The 22,555-nt window shown below is 39.3% G+C and overlaps 1 long non-coding RNA gene across 1 annotated transcript; it reads right to left on the reverse strand.

Moving 5' to 3' along the window:
* Window positions 1-1,516: 1,516 nt before the first annotated feature.
* LOC145655364 (uncharacterized) lies at window positions 1,517-2,646 on the reverse strand. The gene is made up of 3 exons (XR_014121498.1): window positions 2,583-2,646; window positions 1,729-1,872; window positions 1,517-1,602 (listed from the first exon to the last, which is right to left on the reverse strand). It is a non-coding gene; the product is annotated as an uncharacterized LOC145655364 (long non-coding RNA).
* Between the last annotated feature and the right edge of the window lie 19,909 nt (window positions 2,647-22,555).

A 22,555-nucleotide genomic window follows, 5' to 3' on the forward strand; every position in this document is an offset into this window, starting at 1 on the left:
ACTTCTTTGGAGAACACGTGCTAGTGTTTTCCCCACAATCTATATGCATAATTTATTTGCCAACTGTGACCAGAGAGAGAACATACCTTACTCACAGCCTAGGACATGCATGGATTTTGATGAGGACTGCATATGCCTGGGATCAATTCAAACACGTCATGACGATGATATAAAACCTGATGAAACAAGCTTGACAAGCAGCAGTTCCGTATTTCCGTGAAAGTATCAAGCACAGATGAAGACGTTTCTATGGTTATCTCGGTTTTATAAATATTAGCCTATAGAGTTGGGCTTAGTACGTGAATAAAAGATGGAATTAAACATGCATAAATTACGGTGTCCTGGAAAACCCATCGTGCTGCAAATACACAAAGCATATTCATCAAAGTGGTAACACACTTTAGAAATGCGGTGCAAATTCAGAAAACGCATACAACTTCAGGAACAAATCCCGTCACAACACAACGGTAGTGCTGTTTCCGGAGGACACGGAAAGGGGCGGACTTCTATGAGATTAGCGTGAAGTCTATTGGAAGTAGTGACAACTAAGTAAAAAGGGTTGTTTTTTTTCCAGTTACCACGGTGTTATCAAGGGTAGGTATGTGATACAGAATGGAAGACTGACCTATTCATGCTCTGCATTCTTGCATATTTATTTATACATAAGGCAGCCTTAAAAACATGGGATGGAAATCCCATTTAACAAAATATGCACTGTTTTACAGTCAGAGTGAAATAAGTAACATTCTCCTTTTAATATATATATTTTAAATGTTAAAATTCTTAACTATGTCAGTTAAGCTGCCAAAAATGCCCCTTTTGAAATTTGTATTTCTAATGTCACAAGAACACTTTATTTACGTATCTCTGCCTATTCAGCCTATAGAGGTTTAGCACACCCACTTAAATTGCCTTTCTCAGGCATTTCAGCTCTGAGTACCTTTTGAATGAAGCACAATACAGGGCAGCCAATCATAAAGGAGCTCATTTATCCTACATCCGTCTCAAAGGTGCAGTAGCAACAGGTGTCTGTTGAATTCCGAGCGATATATATATATAGAAGTTGGAAATTGGTTGTGTAAAAATGAATTGTGATTGTTAAGCCACACAGATGTAAGTGGACATCGAGGGAAAAAATAGTGTGGGTGCCAAGTATGGTGATTGTATCTTAAAGGCTGTAGGAAATGTTACATTCAGAATGTTTCTGAGACAAAAAAAATAACATATAATTACTATCCATGGTATAATTGACTGTGTTGCAGACAACATAGGCAAGGATTAGACTGAAAAATGTCAGAGTATTTTTAATGCTGTTTATTGCTGTCGTCAGAGGTTATGCAGCCATATCCTCCCTAGCAAGTACGGCGTCTAATACCTGCAGACACAAATACCGTGTTGAGCAATATTTAATTACATCTACTTGAAATGCATATTTAATTGCATTGTTAGTATTTATGGAAAACAAGTGTTAGGATTGCTCTGCTGCATTGCAGACTTTCTCACTCTAACAACTGTGGATTCCATTTCCTCAATCAGTTGGCCCATATCATGTTCACAGGTATCATACTGCATCTTTATGAAATAATTCAATTTCACCTCCAACTATGAAGAGAAACAGTGTTAAGCAATATTTAATTACATCTACTTGAAATGCATAGTTCATAGCATTGTGAGAATTTATGGAAAACAAGTGTTAGGATTGCTCTGTTCCACTGCAGACTTTCTCACTCTAGCAAACATGGCTTCCAGGTCCTCAGTACACTCATCCCAGTCATTGTCATCGTAAATCTGATTCAAAGGAGTCTTTTTAGGAAGCATCATCTTGAAATTCATATCTGGAGGTTCTATCTTTTTGAAAGACTTCAGTTCCACCTGTAGATATAAGTAGAAATATTGTTGAACAGTATTTAAATACATTTAATTGAAATATGACTTTAATTACATTTTGATGCATTTGGAATTTATAGTTTGTATTGGACTGGAAAGGAAACAAATACAATTTTTATCGCATAGCCGTTATCACATAGCCTGCAGGCCTAATGATGTAAAAATGTGCCCCCAAACATCAAATGTTCAACAGAAATAACAGGACCTGACACACTAAGGTACCGTAGACCCATTCAAATTGTGCTATTGGAATAATAAATTCCAATGCATTCAGTCATTTTAACTAGTGTTGATTTTGATTCTAGCCACAATTATACTAATAATCAGTGTTACAACTCAGCATGCAAAGTCACCGAACAGTCGACTGTTAATTCTATAGTAAGGAGAATGTAAAACAAACAAACAAAAAACCCACCAACAGTATTTTTTTTTCCTGTAATTGACAAAGATTGCATATGCTAAATGTATGTGTCCTAAATATATTCTAAATAAATTGACATTAGTGTTTTTAATTAATTTCTCCAACATTTGTTGAAATGCATTTGTAATTTATATTCAAAGACATTTCAGTGTACTTAAGTACAAGTATTAAATTAGCATCACTGTTCACCATAGCTGTTTTTCCATTTTTTGTGGCTTTTGTCCCTTGCCTCAGTATGGCTTTAAATCATTTGTCTTGGTTCTACTTTACTTACCATGGCTGATTCAGTTCTCTCAGTAGGCAAGTCATTTTTCAATAAATACTTTGGTCTAGTATCTGTTTAAAAAGTAACAGAAAATGTCTTATTAGCGTTGTATAGATACTTAGAACACTTCTACGTAGATTTCTCTCTCTCAGACAAACACACACACACACACAGTTCATCCAAGAAGTCATCCTCTATTCTGGCAGGGATCTGGGCTCGTGTTTTTTCGTTTTTCTTTTTCCCATATTTACCAAATATCCCGTGCTTTTCCTTTTCATATTTCTCAGAAGGAACATGTTCCTTGCGTCTTGGATTGCAATTGTAACTACCGCACTGACCCATAATAAATTTAGTGTACCCGTTATCTGTGATCTGTAGTCTAAAAATGGGTCACAGAAATTGTTCATTTGAAAAATCTGTTCTTTGACTACATCATAATCGCTTAATTGATGCGGCTGCATTATGACATCACACGCCACCCACTGAAATAAAAGCTGAGGATGTCATTGCAGAGGTAGGAGGAGCCAGAGTAGAATATTACAGAATATTACATTGCTTGAATAGTGGCTCTGTCTGCCCTGGGGGTATTATTGAAACCCAAAGGCTGAAAGGATGGGGAGAGAGAGAGCGAGAGAGCGAGCGAGCGACCATGTGTGAACATATTCTTGTCACGGTATGCCCCCCCCCCAAACGTCTCCCCGTGTGTATTTGCTTGTGTGTGTGTGTGTGTGTGTGTTCATCCGTGTGGCCATGCTCCCTTGTGTTTCACGGCTGCCCTTCATTGTGTTGTTATTGTTTGCGTATATAAGTCCTTTGTGTAAACGTTAACGTTGTCAGTGTTTGATCCCACGATAGCCTTAGTGCTACGTTGTCTTCCATGTCTCTAAATAAACATCGTTGTATGCATCATTGCTCCTCTTTTGTATCCTGCCAAGCCTCCCTGCGTTACAATTATGGTAAAATTGGATAAAATACTAGATCATAGTTTGCAGTCTGAAGTACTTTTGACCTGCTGAGAGTTAGCCTGATTTGACTTAGCCTGTTCCAAACCTTTGTTTAGTATGTTGCATAAAAGCTCATGGAAATATTTCAGATGTAACATACATGTAACTGACCTAGTAGAGCAAAATTACAGAATTGTAAGGAGGAAGTGACGTTCTTGGGGCATATCATTAAAGGGGGAAATACACACAAGCTGTCTCAAAACCGACCACAAGCCATAATTTCGCTACCTAAACCATAGTGGCATACTCCCCTCTTACTGTTTTAGTCCCACACGCATTACACCGAATACTGCAGGACCAAAGAGTGTCACACTTATCAGCCCAGTGGTAGCTGAGATACCACACCACCCTCTTAGATATGCCTAATATAACTGTCAAAAGGTGTATAACATTGAACCCAGCTACACTCCTTCCTACGGAGGAGGATGGAGATCCACAAGACTGCACAGCAGTCTTAGCTGAAGTATATATACCGCGAGTTGATCTCTTTGAAGAAGCCATAAGTAACCCAGACCTATGCCTCTATGTGGATGGGTCAGCATGCAGGGACGACACAGGGGTCAATAGGGAAGCATACGCGGTAGAAACAGATCATGAAATACTTAAAACAGAAGTATTACCATCCTCCTATTCAGCGCAGGCTGCTGAACTAGTAGCACTGACGGAAGCATGCAAACTAGCTGCAGACAAAACTGTTAATGATTTTGGAGCCATATGGAAACATAGGCAATTCCTGACAAGCTCGGGTAAATATATTAGACATCACCATCTTGCTAGAAGCCATTTCGCTGCCAAAGACAATTGCAGTTGTTAAGTGTGCAGCTCACAGGACTACAGAAGACCAAATCAGCAAGGGGAATAATTTTGCAGATAGAGTAGCAAAGGCAGCTGCAACTAAAACCGCTGTGCAAGCAATACAGGAAACCGCTGCTACCCCGCAGGCCACATTACTGGAAATTCAGTCAGGGGCTACCGCCACTGAAGGCACCAGGTGGCGACAACTAGAACCTCCTGTTAACAACCTACACTGCTGTCAAAATAGAAGGACGAGGAACCTGGGTACATCACACACACTGTAAGAAGGCTCCGACACCAGCCCCAACTCCAAGCAGCAGCACCCAAACAGACTAGGTCGGAACTGTGTTGAGTAGGGTGTTAAAGGCAAGGCCTACACTTTCGACACTCGACACTCGGTAGAGAAAATCAGGCACAGCTAACACAGTCAGAACATAGACTGAATATTAATATGGTTGAAGAATCCCATGACTTATGAGAAGACTTGTTACCATTTCAGGGTCCCAACGCCACTGAAGCAGAATGATTAGCAGCTAAATGCCAACAAAATACAGCGTGTATGTCAGCCATTGTGCATGCCCAACATATCGAGCAAGAGTATCTGGTGTGCCAGCACACCAGTGTTCCAAGGACTGTAATCCCTCTGAAAAACGCAGACGTAGGAGAAGTGAATATGACAATCTCTATGTGCCAGGTTATTAACCAGACCTCAAACTGTCCCAGTCCCACTAACCCCGCACCACCGAAAATGATGCTGCATGTGGCAGCTAGTAAGGGTGAGATATTTGTATAGCAGATGAAGCAGCAGGTGCCGGAAGTCTGGTCCAGATGCATCGATTATGTGCAGGTGCACAGCAATGGCACTTGCAGTGACTCCAATAGCAGTTCCCTGTGGAATTGCTCCATGACAACCCTGCAGGGGTATTGGAATGTAATGTGGGTCGGTGGTTCGGTGGCCTATGGTGAATTGCCACAGAACTGGACTGGTTGTTGTTATCCAGCTGTAGTGCGCCCAAGGACGCAGGTGTATACACTTCCCCATGCCAAGCAGCACAGGGTGAGGAGAGACATAACCAGCACAGACTATTGTGGTAGAATTCTGAGGGACCCATGGACCACTCCGGGTGAAACCATTGGTTGGTCCCTTTTCCTGGGCGGTGGCACAGTAGCAGCCCTGCAAAAGATCAATGGCTTAGCTTATCAGTTACTGCAAGTAGTTAATGATACCTTAGCAGCAATAGGTGCCTTAAAGATAGAACAACAAGTGATAAGGGCAGCAGTGCTTCAACATAGAATGGTATTAAATCTCCTAACCATGAAGGAAGGAGGAGTGTGCAAAATGATTAACACTTCCTGCTGTTTTTACATTCCAGATCTCAGTGCTAATATTACTGATTATATGAATCATTTGTGATCTGCCTTCACTCCGCAGCCTACAGTTCCAGTAGCGGCTGTAGCGTTGCCCATTCTGCTACTCATTCTTCTTCTTTTTCTTCTTCTTCTGTGTTTACCTCCTTTTTTGTTATTGCGTGTCAGACGTCTTTCTAGAGTGTTCACCATGCCAGCGCTCAGCGGCCATGCCAATGACCAACCGCAGCTCAGTGAAGACATTCTGCTCCCCAAGATGGGCGGTGCTGGTGATCCACATGAAGACATCGTAGTGCTATTTGCTGAATAAATGTGTGATAATGTGTGATATAGGGGGGAAATGTTGTAGAAATTTGCCTTACTTCATTTTGTGGAAATTTACTTTGCTTTATTTTACTTTGCTTTATGTTTCTATAGTCACAGCATAACAGTCTGCAGATAAGCATGTGAGTCAGGTACACCAGCTGCTCACATACCATTCTAACCATAGAGATAGAAGAAGCCTTCAGCGCTCAGGCTAACCAAAACATGAATTAGCAGATACTCTGTAGGAGTCGTTTTTCTTTTTTTTCTCTTTCTTCTGTTCTCTGTATAAGGGGAGGGGGACCGTACTGCGCGTCAGTCCTCTTACTCTGTTATACAGGGGACAGAACTCAATAAACTTTTACTCTTTACTACTCAATGCATAAAGCTGTCTGTGTTTGATGTGCTCTCATTTTCCCACCACATCCATTTAGCAGTACTTCTGAATAACCTGAAATGGCTTAATACAGCTGAGGGGTTGTTTGAAACTGAGTGAAAAGATGTTCAGCAATTTATATATGATAATACAAGGCAGTAAATTAAATTTGGCTGAACTGGACAATAGTACCTGGCATGAAAAGTATGTCGTAGAGAGAGTAACAAAAAGCTCAACCTCTCACCTCGCGCTCTGAGATGTCTCCGTCACTGTCTGTAGTGTCCTCTAGGATACTGCTGCCCTCACTAAAGTGTGTCACCCTGACCGGGTCAAACATCTCTTGAACATAATAACTACACAATGGAAAATCAGCTTCAAGTGCTGCACTGAGCAAGAGTGCACTGTAAATGGCCAGATATAAATAGCAATGTCAATAGTTAATTTATATATGCAGTCATGGAACAGGACCTAGCTGTAGAGCACAGCTTTAAGGTGCATATTATGATGTGCTCTTACCAATCATCCTCCTGGCTGTGTCTTGCTCTTTTGGCCAAATGTTTCTCTTCCAAAGCAGACAGACCAGACTTGCTGCATATTACTCCGTGCACTATAAATAAACCACATGTATAATGCCTTGTAAACAATGGAACAAGGGAAATTTGAATTGTGACTACTCTGTTAAAGGAGCGGATAAGGCAACCCACCCAAACCCCCCGAAAGCTGTTCTGTTATCCCTAATTGCTATGCAATAGTCCTGTGATTAACTCAAAGGCTGGAGAAGTTTCCCCTTTCTCTACTTGAATCCTGAAGGCTGTTCGGTTCTGTCGCCCACAATCCATCCTGTGTAATTAAACATTCACATCATAACTCGACCCCGTGCAATAGGGCAAACTCACTCAGATGGGGGAAAGGATTACAGACTACCTGTACTGCTGCCGCAACTCTGCGGCCATTCCAACAACATCCACATACATTCCAGCAATATCCTATAATAGGACACAGTGGGCTTAAGTACACCCATTTAATAGCATGTTGGACCTTCTTTGGCCTCCAGAACTGCAGCAATTCTTTCTGGCATAGTTTCCACTATGTGCTGAAAATACTCTGCAGGAATCTTGGTCCAATCTTCATAGGATATTTTCTCTGAAATTACATGGAGGGACTGACATGTTCTAAACTGCCTGTTATACTCTTACAGCTGCTTTGAAATACAAAAAAAAACATATTTATCTTCCACTCCACTCAAGGATGGCCACACTTGGAATTTCCCTTGGCACATTTAAAACATTGTGTGAGCCAGATAGCTTCTGTTTTCAACCTTCCAATGCTCTGAGTATTAGTGTTCCATGCATATGAGATGCTTTAACACGTCCATGCGTGTTGTAAAGAAACAGAGTGTAAGCAGTATTAATGAAAGTGCATCTCTACCTCAAACTCACCAGTGTAACAATTACAGTTTGTGAAATCTAATTTTAAATGGCAATCAGCCTTCTTAACAAATCTCCAATAACAAATAAGCAGAACTCACCTTGTTAAGTGTTTGTGTTTGTGTGTGTGTGTGTGTGTGTGTGTGTGTAGTTTTAAGTATAGCAAGGCACTTCAGGGTTGCCAGGTGGAGCCTTCCTGAAGACCCTGATACTGAAACAGCATTAAAAGCTGCAATGGCACTGTAGTTGTATTTATCTGCACTAATACAGCTTTGAACTATTGCACTCTTACATACAGTAAGTTTCTGTGTACCGGTGTACATTTCTGTGTACCTTTAGTAAATAAAGGGATTCTATTCTAATATTACAAATGCTAGAAGTGCTGAAACTCCAAACAGTGAAGAAACCAGTGGAGCTTAATGACTGGTCAGATGAAGAGAGTGAAGTGAGGAGTTTCCTTCAGTGTCTGCCATGCCCCAGCTGAGCTGAGTGTGAAGCTTTTATTAGTACTATAGGAGTTGTGTTTAACTTTGAAACTGATGGTGTCACAGCCATTTGTGGCCAAGAGTCTAGAAGAGCATAATTGGCTGTACTCTTAGGGAGAGAGGGAGTGGCATACGCTCTCTCCCCTGTCAATTACAGAGACACCGTGCAATCAAGGGCGTCTATAAGTTCACGCGTCAGAAGGTGGAGGAAAATAGTATTTTCTGAGTAGTTAGAATAACATTCCGTATTTTTTGGAGAAAATTTTCTAGAGTGTTTTCATGTAGAGAGAGAAATGAGTGGCTAAAATGTCAGAAGTTTTAAGGAGACAAATGGGGAATACTATAACAGCTCTTTCCATGTGTTAGTGATACCAGTGTTCCCTCTTTTCCCAGATGGTAAAAAAGAGCCCTGACTCTTGCAAACTTCATTTTTTTGTAGAACAAAGAGAAAGATAAATAACTCGCTTTATGGCCTTTTTCCACTCATGCATACCAAGTCCAGTATGCATCCAAACATTGTCAGAATAGTAGGAGTGCAGACTTTGAAAAATGGTCTTGTCATATAAACTCAGTAGCTTTGTCCCTGGTTGTCTGGTTAGGATTCGGAGCTTTCACCGCTGCGCCCCGGGTTCGATTCCCGGTCAGGAAAAAGCCTTTTTTTATGCTCATATAAAATGACAGATTCTGCATTAAAACATAAAGTTTGTGTGAGTTGGAGTTGAGCCGACAGCCTAAGGATGACAGTTTTAACTTCTACTCTACCAACTGAGTTATTGAAAGCGACATGCAAGTAATCCCACATGTCCAAACACCAGTATGTTGGCAAGAAACACAACCAGTTTTGGATCTTTCAATTGTTAATTTCATTTGACACAAAGAAGAAAGATCGTATTGTATAAGTTGTTCAGCTACAAACAGATATATCTTTTGATGACATTTGGAATCATACTGGACTTTGTGTACATGATTGGAGAAAGGCCATAAATGGTTAGAATAACATTCAGTGCTTTTGGAGAAAAGTTTCGAGAGTTTTGTCATGTAGTGAGAGAAATGAGTGGCTGAAATATCAGGCATTAAAAGTGCAATTTGCACTCATGGAAAGAAAATTGCTTTCATGTGGACCGCATTGAGATATCGATCTGCCTGTGGAACATAACACCTCTTAAGAGGCTAGATTTGTGCTCTCAAGCTGCGATGGTGGTCTTCTCATGGCTTCTAAAAGAAGAGGCTGTGGTCAGGGTGGAGTGAGTCTTTGATAACCAAGATTGTTGTTGTTTTGGCCTTCGAATAGACAATGGCATTACCCAGTGTCAGGTCTTTCTCAGTAAACTGCAGAGAATGATATAGAGGGCAAGAAATGGTCAAGCACAGTTTTATTGGGTGTGTGACTGTAAAAAACACTACAGCTCTCTGATACATTTTTGGTTCAAGATTTAATCATCATGCAAATGATTGTGATTAATGCTTTGTCTGTTTAATTCATATATTATACTATAAACCTAATATTTTAATAGGGTTGGCAACTTTCTAGTTCCGATTACTACATGTGTGTGAAGTACAGGTGCTGTAGCTATACGGTATACAATTGTCCACAGTAGCCTAATTATAATATATACAACCAAAAATCCATCTAAAATAAACACCAGAAACCTGGACTAAGGGTAATGTACATAAGTACATTAAATCTAGGTAGGACTGCTCAATAGCTAGGATAACAGCAGAACAATTGTCCCGCCGTATAAGCAAAATGAGAGCCTGCTAAGGCCGCCAAGAGGGTGCCAAAGACCATGTATTTATTTCTATTTGTTTTTTACCTATGTTATGTCAGTGGCAGCTCAGATTTCTGCATAGGGCCCCAAACAGGCTTGGGCCAGCCCTGGTATCACAGTGTCGTGCACTGGAAAACCATCAAGCCTGTTGACTATGCTACCAGTGTTGTTCATGTAACTGTGCAAATAAACTGCAAACACAATTACTTTTAGAAGTATCATCCGCTTTCTTTTCACAATTGCCAAAATGTAATGAATCACAGCCAGTGTTCTAAAACAGACCTGGAATGTATTCCTGGTTGATGTGCCCTGTTTCTAGTTCCAAAAAAAAAAAAAAAAAAAAATTGGTGGATGAATTTTCAATGAAAGTGCTTCACTCAGCAGCCATTAATGATTCTTATATCCAGTATGAATAAATTGAAATTCCTATCCTTGTATCAGGTGCAGCAATTATGTGTAACAATTGTGAAGCAAAAAAGCAATAGCAAAATTTTAATATAACTATATAGGTAATATAGAACATGATCTAATGATATTAATTAGGCTATGCAAATAACACAACTACTTCGGTAGCAGATCATTCATGCCTGTTGAATAGGCAGTTTTCTGCTTTGCAGATACTTGAAATCTTTTACTAATCTTTCCCCAAATCCAGTAGGAGCTGCCTTTTACATTAACATGCCAGGATACAAACTGACTGGATGTTTAATCTTTCTAATGGGTAAGCTATATTCTTATAGTCAAGAAAGATATTTTTAAATTATTAATCAGTTAAGGAAGTCAAGCTATTGCATTTTGCTGAGATGAAGGAATATTGCATAACCCTGTACTGGCCAAATAATTAGATTTGATGTTCTATTTTGTGGATTAATCCCATAACTGAATTATTCACATGGTTTTATAGCCATGGTTAATACTTGCTGTCAAAATGCTGAGGTTCATAAGAACCTCTTTCCTTCATAAGGAAGCTTCCTGTTTTTGAAACAGGTAGTTTCAGCATACTAGCTCTTACTGCTCTCTATCTGTTTAACAAATGTTTTGTTGGATTTAACTACTTTCTACCTGGAAACTGGCAACTTCCATGGAAAACTATTTTATCATCACAAACTATATCTAAGGAACTACCACAAACATAAGTAATGTTAACATTTTGCTTTTTCATCATGACTTATGTTCTGCTTCAGAGCACTGAATGCAGCATGTTTATTCTTCGTCATTAGTGGCAGTTTTATCTGTGAGAAGTGTAGATGAATTGCTAGTCTGACAGACAGTACGCATCCAGACAGCAAGGCGAAAGGGTGACGTTACGGCAAAGTAGACGAGCTTCCACCAGCTCATGGGACCACTACACATCCCCAACATTAAGTAACAAAATCCCAGAGACCTTCTGCCTGTACTGGCCAGACTTCAGATCAGAAGGTGAGAGAATACAGTCATGTGTTGTGTGGCTCAGATTGTTCACACAGTTAGTAACATTCCAAACACTTTAATTATAGTGTACAGCATGAGACCTGGAAATGTGTGTCTGTGTTTGTGTGTGTCTTCTCCCCAGGCTGAGCTCCAGCTTTGTAATGTCCATCATCAGAGAGATCTATCAGACTGGCTCTGCTCACTGTGTGTCCAGCTTGTTGAGTTCAGCAGAGAACTGCATCAACCTGAACAGCAGAGAGCTGGACTCTGTCCACTGTGCTGCCCTGCGCTTCACCCTCCAGCACTGCACAGCAGTCTCTCTCAGCCTGCTTTTCACCTCCATACCAAAGGCGGAGTTGGAGAGCATTGAGCCACTGCTCTAACACGTCTCCCGTCTCAGGCTTGAACTTTTCTCACAATCAGAATTTTAACACAGAACTGGTCTGTTTAGGGAGTGTTATATAAACGTTTATGTACGTTTATGTGTTTTTCACGAGTTTCCTCAAAAGTCATTTTGTGCCAGCATCATTTAGGCTTTATTGAGACTCCTGTCAGGTAATCAGCAATATCCATGGATATTTACCTAGAATAAAATGACTTTCTGGAGGAAATTGGTAAATTTAAGTGAAATATTTATATTAATCCGAAATTAACTGCCCAGCCACTGTCTGTGTGTGTTTTATTTTCTCCGTGTTGACAGGAGACACACAGACACACACACACACTGACTCTGAGCACTGAGGACTGCAAAGTTGTCTCCATGGTCATCCAGAGAGTGAGCTCTCTCACACACACACACAGCTCACTCTACACGGCTGTGAGGGCAACTCTTCCCCATTTTACACACAGTCACCCTTCAGTAAGCCACTGACTCAACACCACACAAACTAGGGAAAAGAATTTTATCATTTGAAACAAAATGTGTGTAAATAGCATTAATGTTAGTAGTTATGTGAGTGTGTTAGTGTTTTGTGACTCTACATGTTGGTGAATGTTGAGTGTGTTCAGCTGCAATAAAGCCATGCTGCTCCAGTTCCTGTCTCTTCTCTGTGTGGGGACTGATATGGCCTGTAGGTCACTGGCGCTGTTTCTGGAACATTCTGAAGGGCTGTCAGAACTGGACCTTAGCCACTGTCAGCTCACTGACCACTGCCTGCAGCTGCTGTTCCCACACCAGCACAAAGCCCACATCCTGGAGTGAGTGGACAAGCGGGAGGAGGAATGTGTAGAGAGTCTTGATTGTTGAGTGCACAGTGAACACTAACATAGATATAACACATTTTACTCTTTTTCTCACAATTTAACACAAAATCCGGCATGTGACTGAACATAGAAGCTGTGTGTGTTCATTGTAAAGCATTGTATGTTCCTTGAAAGGCTCTATATAAATGTAACTTTGCTCATTCAGTCATATCCTTTGTTCCTTCAAGGACTTATTTTTTTCAAAAGCAAACAGCAAAAAGCTTGATTTTCTTGGTGATTTTATTTGGAAATGACGACCTCTCTCACTGGCTGACTGGTTCACTGATCACTGCCTGTACTTGGCAATATGGACCTCTGTGGTCTACAAAATATCCAGACTGCTTGTAGAAACACATGTTCTCATTAAAAAGAGAAATAAGGCATAACAGACTCTTTATGATTTACAGTTTCATGCCTGATAGATAACAAGTCATGTGTACAAGAACTGAAAGAAATGATATTTTGTTTAAAATGTCAGAATGCATAATTATCTGGCCATTAATGACTCAGGTCCACTGACACAAATATACTATTTATTTCTTTGCTTATTCATTCATTTGCTAATTCAGTCATTCGTTTATTCATTCATTCGTTCATTAATTTAATTCATTGATATATAAATCTACAGGTGTTTGTACTACTATGCGGTGATTTAGTAGAGGGAGGTGTGTTTGGGAATCCTGAACAATGTGGTAATTATAATCCATCTTATTTCAGCCTCAGTCACAATGACATCACTGATGTGTCAGCAAAGAGGATCTATGATACTTTCTCCACCAACAACAATATTCACACTGTGAGGTAACTGTGTGTGTGTGTTTAGGCATGTAAAATAAGGCTGTATTTATTTGAGTTTAAAATTTCAAATTTAAAAGCCTATTTTGATTTTATAGGCTCTTCAACAACAGAATTACAGGCATACAAATCTTCCTCTCAGACAAGTGCTTTGAAGTCTGGTGATGCTGATGTGTTGTTGGCACTGTAATGATGAGATTTGATTTTTCTAGATTATTGGGACTATCCAAATTATATTTTTGTTTTAAGTGAAAAAATGTAATGATTAAAAAACAAATTTTAGTTATCTTATACATTTTAAGATTACATATAAAAATCAAATACTCAAAATTTATTTATAAAGTACTTTTTAAAATTGTATTTTATTTTATTTTATTTACAACAGGTGCTATTACAAAGCAGCTTTTCAAATGTCCAAGTCCAAGCCCCCAGTAAGCAAGCCAAGGGTGACAGTGGCAAGGAAAAGCTCCGTAGAGCATGAGGAAGAAACGTTGAGAGGAACCAAGACTCAAAGGGGGTCCCATCCTCCTCTGGCTGTTTAAAGAGAGACATAAATAAAAAAATAAAATAAGCATTTAATGTTTAGTCCAACTTTCTGGAGGTTCTAGACTTGTGTGCATGTGTCCGAGACCCAAGTCGCAAGAGAACGTCCATTAAGGGCAAAAGAGAGTAGCTGGTTGGGGTGGAGGTGGTGTGGGCTACAACAGGGGACATCAGGGGATGATGGGAGTAGTCAAGGCATCTGAGACAGGATGAGGCTCAGTAACATCACAACATCAGGGGTAGGTGTACCTCGGCAGAGTCCACTATCAGTCCAGTGTATTAGAGCAATGATGTTTGATTCCTACTCAAAGAACATGTGATATTTCCAACATTCACTTTAGGTATCAATGAAGTTGTGACATCAAGCAAAGGAGGACAGTGAGACATGAGTAGACAAGCACAAGTTGGACTTATTAGGGACAATGAAACAAAACCTGAAGACAAGACAACAGAAATGAAAGCCTGAGTGAGCTGAACTGAACTGAGTCAAACTCCTACCGCTATATGGACCTAGCTCTGTAATATAGTTGAAACTGTAAGTTGCTATAGATAAGCGTGTCTGCCAGATGTAAACAGGAGATCACATTAAGCAGTGAAGTTGTGCAGTGTGAACATGACATCTGTCTTTTACAGCAAAATCAGATTATTTTATTATTCTTTAAATGTCTTCATGGTCTAGCAACTCATAATGGCATTAGCACTTGAAAGCAAAAAAAACAGAAAAAAAACCTAAACCAACAGCAAAACAAAAACATCTCAAAACACACTTATTGCACTGAGTTCTGTTTAGATGACTTTTGATTTTATATTAACACATCCACTGTTATCTATTTACCTTTTCCTTTTATCATTATATATGTCATTTTATTTTTTATCCTTTGGGCAATTAGTCTCTTCTCAATGCGTTTTATTTTTTGTGTGCAGAGAGAAGGGGTAAGAAGATGCATATACAGAGGTCTGGACTAGCCGTGCTGTCAAAGGTTAAGGGAAATGAAATAAATAAATGTTCCAAAATGTTTTTTAAATAGTTTAGTATCCAACATTTTAAATTCTAACATTTATGGTTACCCCCAGCAGTGATCAGTGGTAGCTCAGTGGTTAAGATACTTGACATGTATCAGAAGCTTATCGGTTCCAGCCCTACTGCTGCCAAGTTGCCACTGTTGGTTTGCTGAGCAAGGCCCTTAACCCTCAATTGCTCAAGATATACTCACTCGTAAGTCACTTTGGATATAAGTATCAGGTAAATGTATGATTGTGTTTTTTATAATCTTGTACACATAAATGTCATATTCAACCAGAATATGTAAAACACACTGTCAAATCGTGTTTATAAAAATACGTTTTAGTTTTAATTAATTTCTGTAACTTCATGTCACTTATGTTGATATGGTTGTTGGCTCAGACAACAATGGCCACAAGAGGGAGACAAAGAGCTTCCCTAGTAATCAATGAAAACAGGCATACCCTGTAACTGTATGCTATATTATTCTTTTATTTTATATTTTTCCTTGATGTCCACTTACAATGTTTGCATGGCTTTATGTTCCAAAAATAATCATAATCTATTTTACACAAATATTTTCCAACTTGTTTATATTGTAGAATTAAATAGGACATGTATTACATTACGAAGAAAGAATTCTGCGCTGCATACACTTAGACATCGGTAATATAACTTGCAGTTATATAACTTCTAGTGAAAATCCTTGAAGCAGTCAACACCATCATCTGAGTGAGCTCCATTTAACCCTCTGAAGTTAAACAAAGAATTGCAGCTAAATGTGTGAACATTATCACATGTGACAGTTCATAACAAGTTAAGCTTCATAATAAGTCACGAAGTCAAGAAAATTCATACCTAAGCATTACCTTGTTTGATGTGTTTATTGATGTATTTGGGTATAACCAGGTCATTTGCCTGTTTTTATGTATTGATCTTTATTGCTCCAAAAAACTACTCACGTCTTCCAATGTTCTTGATCCCCACTTCTAAGAAATAGTAAATGGACTAATCCTAGTTGTGGATAAGTATAAGACTAAACAGCTGTGAACTAATTCCACACGAGGGGAGTCATCACTGGAAAGGTGTCCTGGTGCGAGGTGTGCAGTGGTCCCTGTCCTGCGAACACAGAGAGACACAGAGGTGAGATACCAGTTAAAAAGGTTTGAGAAAGTACATCCTCCACTGACCAGATTCTGTTGTTTACATGTAAATGGTTCTGTGACTTGAACAGGTCTGCTCCTTCTCTCAGCCAATATAGAAACAGCTAACTGCACTACAACAAGTACACAAGGTGTAATGAACTTGCTATGAGAATGAACTCAGTAAGTAACTCAAAAAGGAAAGGAGCTTCTCCTTCCTGTTTTCTTTGTTCTCTTCTTGTTAGTGTTTGTATTTGCTCTTTCAAAACACTCCTGCACTCATTCCTCACACTAAAACATGAACCTGGTGTTGTTTACACAGTGACTTGGTGTGAGGCATCTGATCCACGATTTCCCCCAGGGGTCACAGGTCTCGTTTGACGCCTTTTTTTTCTCCTTAAGACAAAAACAAATTCAAATAAGAGCAGAAAAACTGAGCAGAAATAAACAACTATTAAAATTCTAGATGCACTGTGGAATGTTCAGAGAAAAACAAGACACTCCAGTGTCTATTGTATTTAATATGTGGTATTTAACTGTCAATATGGGGACATTACGACAAGGGAGTGGGCTCAGCTGACCTGTCTATGATTTTATTTTATTTTATTTTTTTAATCCTAGTCTTTGATTAAGTTAAGGAATTTTTCTTTCAAAGAAGAGAAAAGGGATGGAACATGTGAAACACAAACATAAAAATAGGTATGCATTTATCTAATAAACTGATGACTACGATTAGGTGAGACAAGTTTTAGGATATAATAATAAGTGTATAATTTCCATCACACTTTTCACCTGAGTCTCCTGTGTTTCTGAATAAAAGAAAGTAATATAACACAAGCAGTTATACAATTTCCGAAAGGCATATTATTTAGAAATAAAGAAGAACTTGGTTATTATTTGGTTATTAGAACACATGAGGAAAGCATTTTAGTTGCATTCATTTTGCCAAAGACATCCATGACTGAAACAAGCTTCCTGTCACCACTGACCACCCTCCTAGCGTTCATGTCTCCACGGTTTCCCTGTCTAGTGTCTTTATTTTGATTTACTCCCTTGTTGTGGTTCCATTCCTTCGTTTCGTTTTCTGCACCCCTCATAATTTGCACTTGTGTCTGGTTTAATGCTCATGTGACCATATTTTTAAGCCCTGTTTTAGTTTAGTCTTGTTGCTATTTATTGTAAGTCCAGCTGCTGTTTGTTAATCGAGGCTTCAGTGCATGTGAATATAAGCCTGAATGTTTATCCTCGCCCCAATGTTATAGCCTGCATCCCTGGTTTGTCTTCGTGCACTTTTCTTTACTTTAGTTTATCGTGAATTCTCGGACTCTCCATGTTAATAATTTGACCCTGGACTTTGGATTTGCCCCTAATAAATCTCACTCTTTTCCACACACTGCTCATCGTTACACTTCCCCAACCTACTATATTTACATTAAAACTCCGTCAACAGCAGTCTTTAGCGTTGAGGGGTTTTTTAATCTGTGTAAAATTACATAATTTCTGCTGTTTCAGAAGTGAAGGATTTGCGCGCTCTAAATTTTCATCATGCCAATGCACAGAGGTTTTGGTATGGAGATTTTATCCCGATCTATAGGAGCAGGTGTGATGGACTATAAAGTTGACGAGAAAGAAACCATCCGTTTCGCCGCCGTTTATGTCCATAGATGCTGCTATTACCAAAACTAGTACTGCGCTGATTCTTAGAGGACGGTTGATTTGACCGGATGCCGCAGCAGTACGGCCGACTACTCCTGATCATAACGTATTCATGACAACTCAGCCCTTTTTACGACTGAGGTGCTCACACGACAACGCGTGATCTTGCACCTTTTATGTGTTTTAAGAAAAACGCTGTGTTTTAAAGTGCAGCAGCGAATTTTCCTCTAACGCGTTACTAAGATCTGTGAGCAGAGTAATTTCTCCCATTGTGTTGAAATGAACAGGTGTCTGTTAAACTCATTCATGAGCGTATTTTAACGCGCGTTCAATATCGTCCGAGCTGTAATCTTTTGAATTCTGTAACCATGCGGCGTCATACGTATAACATTCTAGTCGCGTGGTGTGATAGCAACTGCTAGTCAGAATAAACAAGACAAACAGTAGTAGAAACATTTAAAAAAGATACGATTACAAAAGTGAGATGCATTTTTGGCAGAACAGCGTTCATCCTTTTGAAGTTAGTTGCAGCAATTCTCCCACTTTAGAGCCGACCTACATTGTAAGACATCCTCCTGTTGAGCTGGATATCAGTGTGTTAAGCAGGTTTCTGTTTTGTAGGAGGACGGTAAGCAGCTGGAAGATTCCACCGTGTCAGCGCATCGTAGAGTGAGTTATCAACACAGCTGGCGACTGTTACAACTAACACACCACTTTAAATTTTGATATGAGCCCTTTTTAGATAGAGATTGCCTTTTAGGGATTAGAATGAGGCTCTGCAACATCTCAGATTGAAAAAGAAAGAAAGAACGCAGAGAAGAACAGAATAACTATATATATATATATATATATATATATATATATATATATATATATATATATATATATATATATATATATATAATCTTTGTCGGCTGAAGATCTCTAGGGACCGAATACACATTGCTGGGTCATATGTCTCTGTATGTTCCAAATGGGAATCCATAAGGTGGAGGAGGAGTTGAGCAAAGAGACCCTGGGTGAATGTCGGAGAAAGACATGGGAGGACAACCGACGGAAGGCTGCACGTGTGGGGCGGTGTCTTGGAGGTCTAGACCTCGAGCTAGCAGTGCGAGAACTGCAGAGGGAGAATGTGGAGATCAAAGCTGAACTGAGAAGGCTGAGAGCACAGCTTGAGAAAGTAGGAAAAGAGAAACACTTAGTTACACTGCAGTGCACATCCAATGAAGCAATGTTCTGCTATACACAGCAGATGGTTTTAGATTGAAATAAGCAACTATAATTAAAGTCCAGGTAAATAGTGAGCATAAATGTGTTAGGGCATATCAACAAATGGATTGCCTATGGCACTACAATATCACTTACATTATATTTTTGATAGTATATCAAAGTGTGTGCACATGCATGTATTTAATAGTGATGCTAAATTAAATGCTTTTTCACAGTTGGAAAGCCCAAGGCCCAGTTTCCCCCTGGAGTCTCCCAAACCACGAGACAACAGGTTTCCCTCACTCTCCCTCAGACAGCCTACCAGATTTGCACCTGGTGAGCCCCACTGGTTCCAAGAAGCCCCATCATCCAGACCCTACAGGCCTTGCCGTCCACTACTGCCTCACTCAGATGTGAGGCCAGCACCAAATGCACAGGAGAAACAGTTCAAGGAGAAAAAGACACATGGGAAGAAGAAACTGAAACGTCATCAAAAAGACATAGAGCAGACATCGAAAGAAGCGAATGGAGCCTCGGAAGCAAGAACATGTGAGAAGAAGAGATTTCGAATTAGGATTGTATGGAAAGGATTTAAAGGAATTAAGTCTTTCTTTCAAAAATAGCTGTATGGTATAGAATTTCATGTCCTTTCCATATTAACATAACTTTACTCCTTTACTGCATGCAATAAGCCTGCCAAAATAATTTTCCAGGCATTTTTCATAGATATTTAATTGATTTATAATATGAATGTCTAACTTCTCATTTCAAAATGTGCTTATTAGTTCATGTCTGTTTTATAATGTAAATAAAGATATTTTCTTAAATAGGTGCAAAGTCTGGCATCATCTTAATAGGTACAGTTGCATCATTTAAGTCCATTTAAGTTCCAAGTAAGATCATGTCATGATTTATTGACAAAATATTAAAAATGTATAGTTTTGAAAGGATTAACAGCTCAACATTTATTCAGTAAGAGGTTCAGGAGTAGAAAAAATGTTAAGAAGCCCCCTAGTCCCCCAGTCCCAGAGTCACATGCGAGGTTTAACCATCAAATATTAAAACCCTGAGAAATGATCAGTCTGAGATCTGAGTGAATAGTTTAAGGAAGAGATTTGTCCAACCGTCCATGTTCTGTCACAAAAATGGGGTTGCGGTCTGGACCTCCTTGACACCAAGAATTGTACAACCGTTTCCCTTTGTAGATGATGAATCTGCCCAACAACATTCCCAGTGATGTGGACGGTTATCTGTTCCCTCCCACTTCCACCTGTAGTCTGCTACATAATCTTACAGGATTTGTCATGGACCAGTGACAAATCCTGTCTCATCTACATTGTAGATATTCTGGGGTTTTGTTGTGAAATCTGTGAGATAAGCATATCAAAGCAGTGGGTGAATATTCCAGTATCAGCTGAGGTCCTCACTGTAGCCACAGGAAACTGTTCTGATTTGTGAATGGTCTGCTCAGGATGATCTCACATAAAACAATAAAATCATTTTCTCCCATTGGGGAAAGGGCTCTCAATTCCACTAGCCAGATTATAATCCAGAACAAGATGTAAAACATCTGTTTCAGTAAAGCTCCAACCCCAGTCACACATGACCTGCCAGGATTGTAAGAATACATGGACACATTAGCCTAAGCCATTTTATGATCACATCGTAACTTCATATTTGTCATTCATTTATTCCATCAAACAGCATTTATTTTGCATATCATAATTTCTTACTTGCAGCCAGTACAGTGAAAACTGATGCAAGTTTGTACTTGAAGGAACTCCTCATTAAAACACTCTAAGGTCATCTTAAATGGAGTGTAGTGGGCTTAAATGGTTTCAAAGCGACTAATGGTGAAAATAGACAATGTGTTCATTTTTAAATAAAAGATATATTTACATGCATGGAGCCTAAATATTACGTGGACTAAGAATCATATTATTATTTTGCCCACATACAGAAATATTAATTTATTCTAATTCAAGGATTGCTTGTTGCCTATGGTTGGCATGCTTTTTGTAGTGCTGTATCATTTAAACCCACCTTTTAAAGAATCAAATTTTTGAAAATATTCAGATGTCCAGAAACTAGATGTCTGCTTATTTGTTAATATGTTAATGTAATTAGAAAACTGTGTACATACGTGGTAATGTTTAAATATAGGTGTATCTGCCAGTGAAGTTTATGCTTTGACCTTTAGATTAGCTGTAATGCTGAGACAGGCAGGGCAAGACACAAGCGTGTTGTCGAACTTTGTTTATTAGGAGGAGCAGAAACATTATCCAAGAGCAGGTTACCAGAATACATGATAAACAAAAAACAAAGTGAGGCTAACCAGGAAGAAGAAAACATAGAGGTAAAAGTAAGATAACACAGATATTAAGAACACGGGAACGGAGAACAATATGGAAAACGAACAGGCAGAGAAAGAATACATATGGTAGAACTCCAGTGTAGTGATGGGATGTTAGATACTGAGGCATCAAAGCTCACTATTGCAAAGCACATTGATTCAACACTGTATTGAAGATTGTATCAAAGTTACTATTAGCATATGACTAATGAGGTCTAAGCATCAAACGTCGTCTAAACACTGGATGAAGTGGCACTGTTTCACAGGTCTGGCACTGTCCTATAACTTGCAGGCTATAAGAGACTGTAAAATCTCCAGACATCTTTTTCCCACAAAATTTGAAATATGGAAAATATGGAAGCAAATCTTTCCATATGAGGATAAATAACATAAATTGATCAAGTACCATTTCTTAATACACAAAAATTAAAGCATTAAAATCTCATTTGACATAATATAAATGCAGTTACCAAAAAGTGGCTGAAAATAAGCAGGAAACTGGGCGTGTTATAAAAACTTATATACATTTACATACACTTATATATTCATTTATGTGTGTTTTGGAAAGTTTCCAAGATGTCATTTTGTGCCAGCATTGTTTAGGTTTTATTGAGACTCCTGTGTCAGGTAATCAACACATTACAGTCCATGGTAATTGGTAAATTCGGGTGAAATATTTATATTAATCTGAAATTAACTGCCCTGCCACTGTGTGTGTGTTTGTGTGTGTGTGTGTGTGTGTGTGTGTGTGTGTGTGTGTGTGTGTGTGTGTGTGTGTGTGTGTGTGTGTGTGTGTGTTTTGTTTTCTCAGTGTTGACAGGCTGCTGCTGAGGCTGCTCCACTGCTACAGTGTCTCTGACCTCCAGCAGGGGGCAGCAGCAGCAGATCTGCTCTCTGCTCTGCAGCACACTGGACTTCTCCTGCAGCTCTGCTCTGGAACTGACAGCAAACACACAGACACACACTCTGACTCTGAGCACCGAGGACTGCACAGTCGTCTCCATGGTCATCCAGAGAGCTCACACATACATACCTACATACACACACACACACACACACACACACACACACACACACACACACACACAGCTCACTCTGCATG

This window comes from Electrophorus electricus, unplaced genomic scaffold (assembly GCF_041902795.1).
Source record: "Electrophorus electricus isolate QZ-2024a unplaced genomic scaffold, ASM4190279v1 Scaffold240, whole genome shotgun sequence".
NCBI classification, from domain to species: domain Eukaryota; kingdom Metazoa; phylum Chordata; class Actinopteri; order Gymnotiformes; family Gymnotidae; genus Electrophorus; species Electrophorus electricus.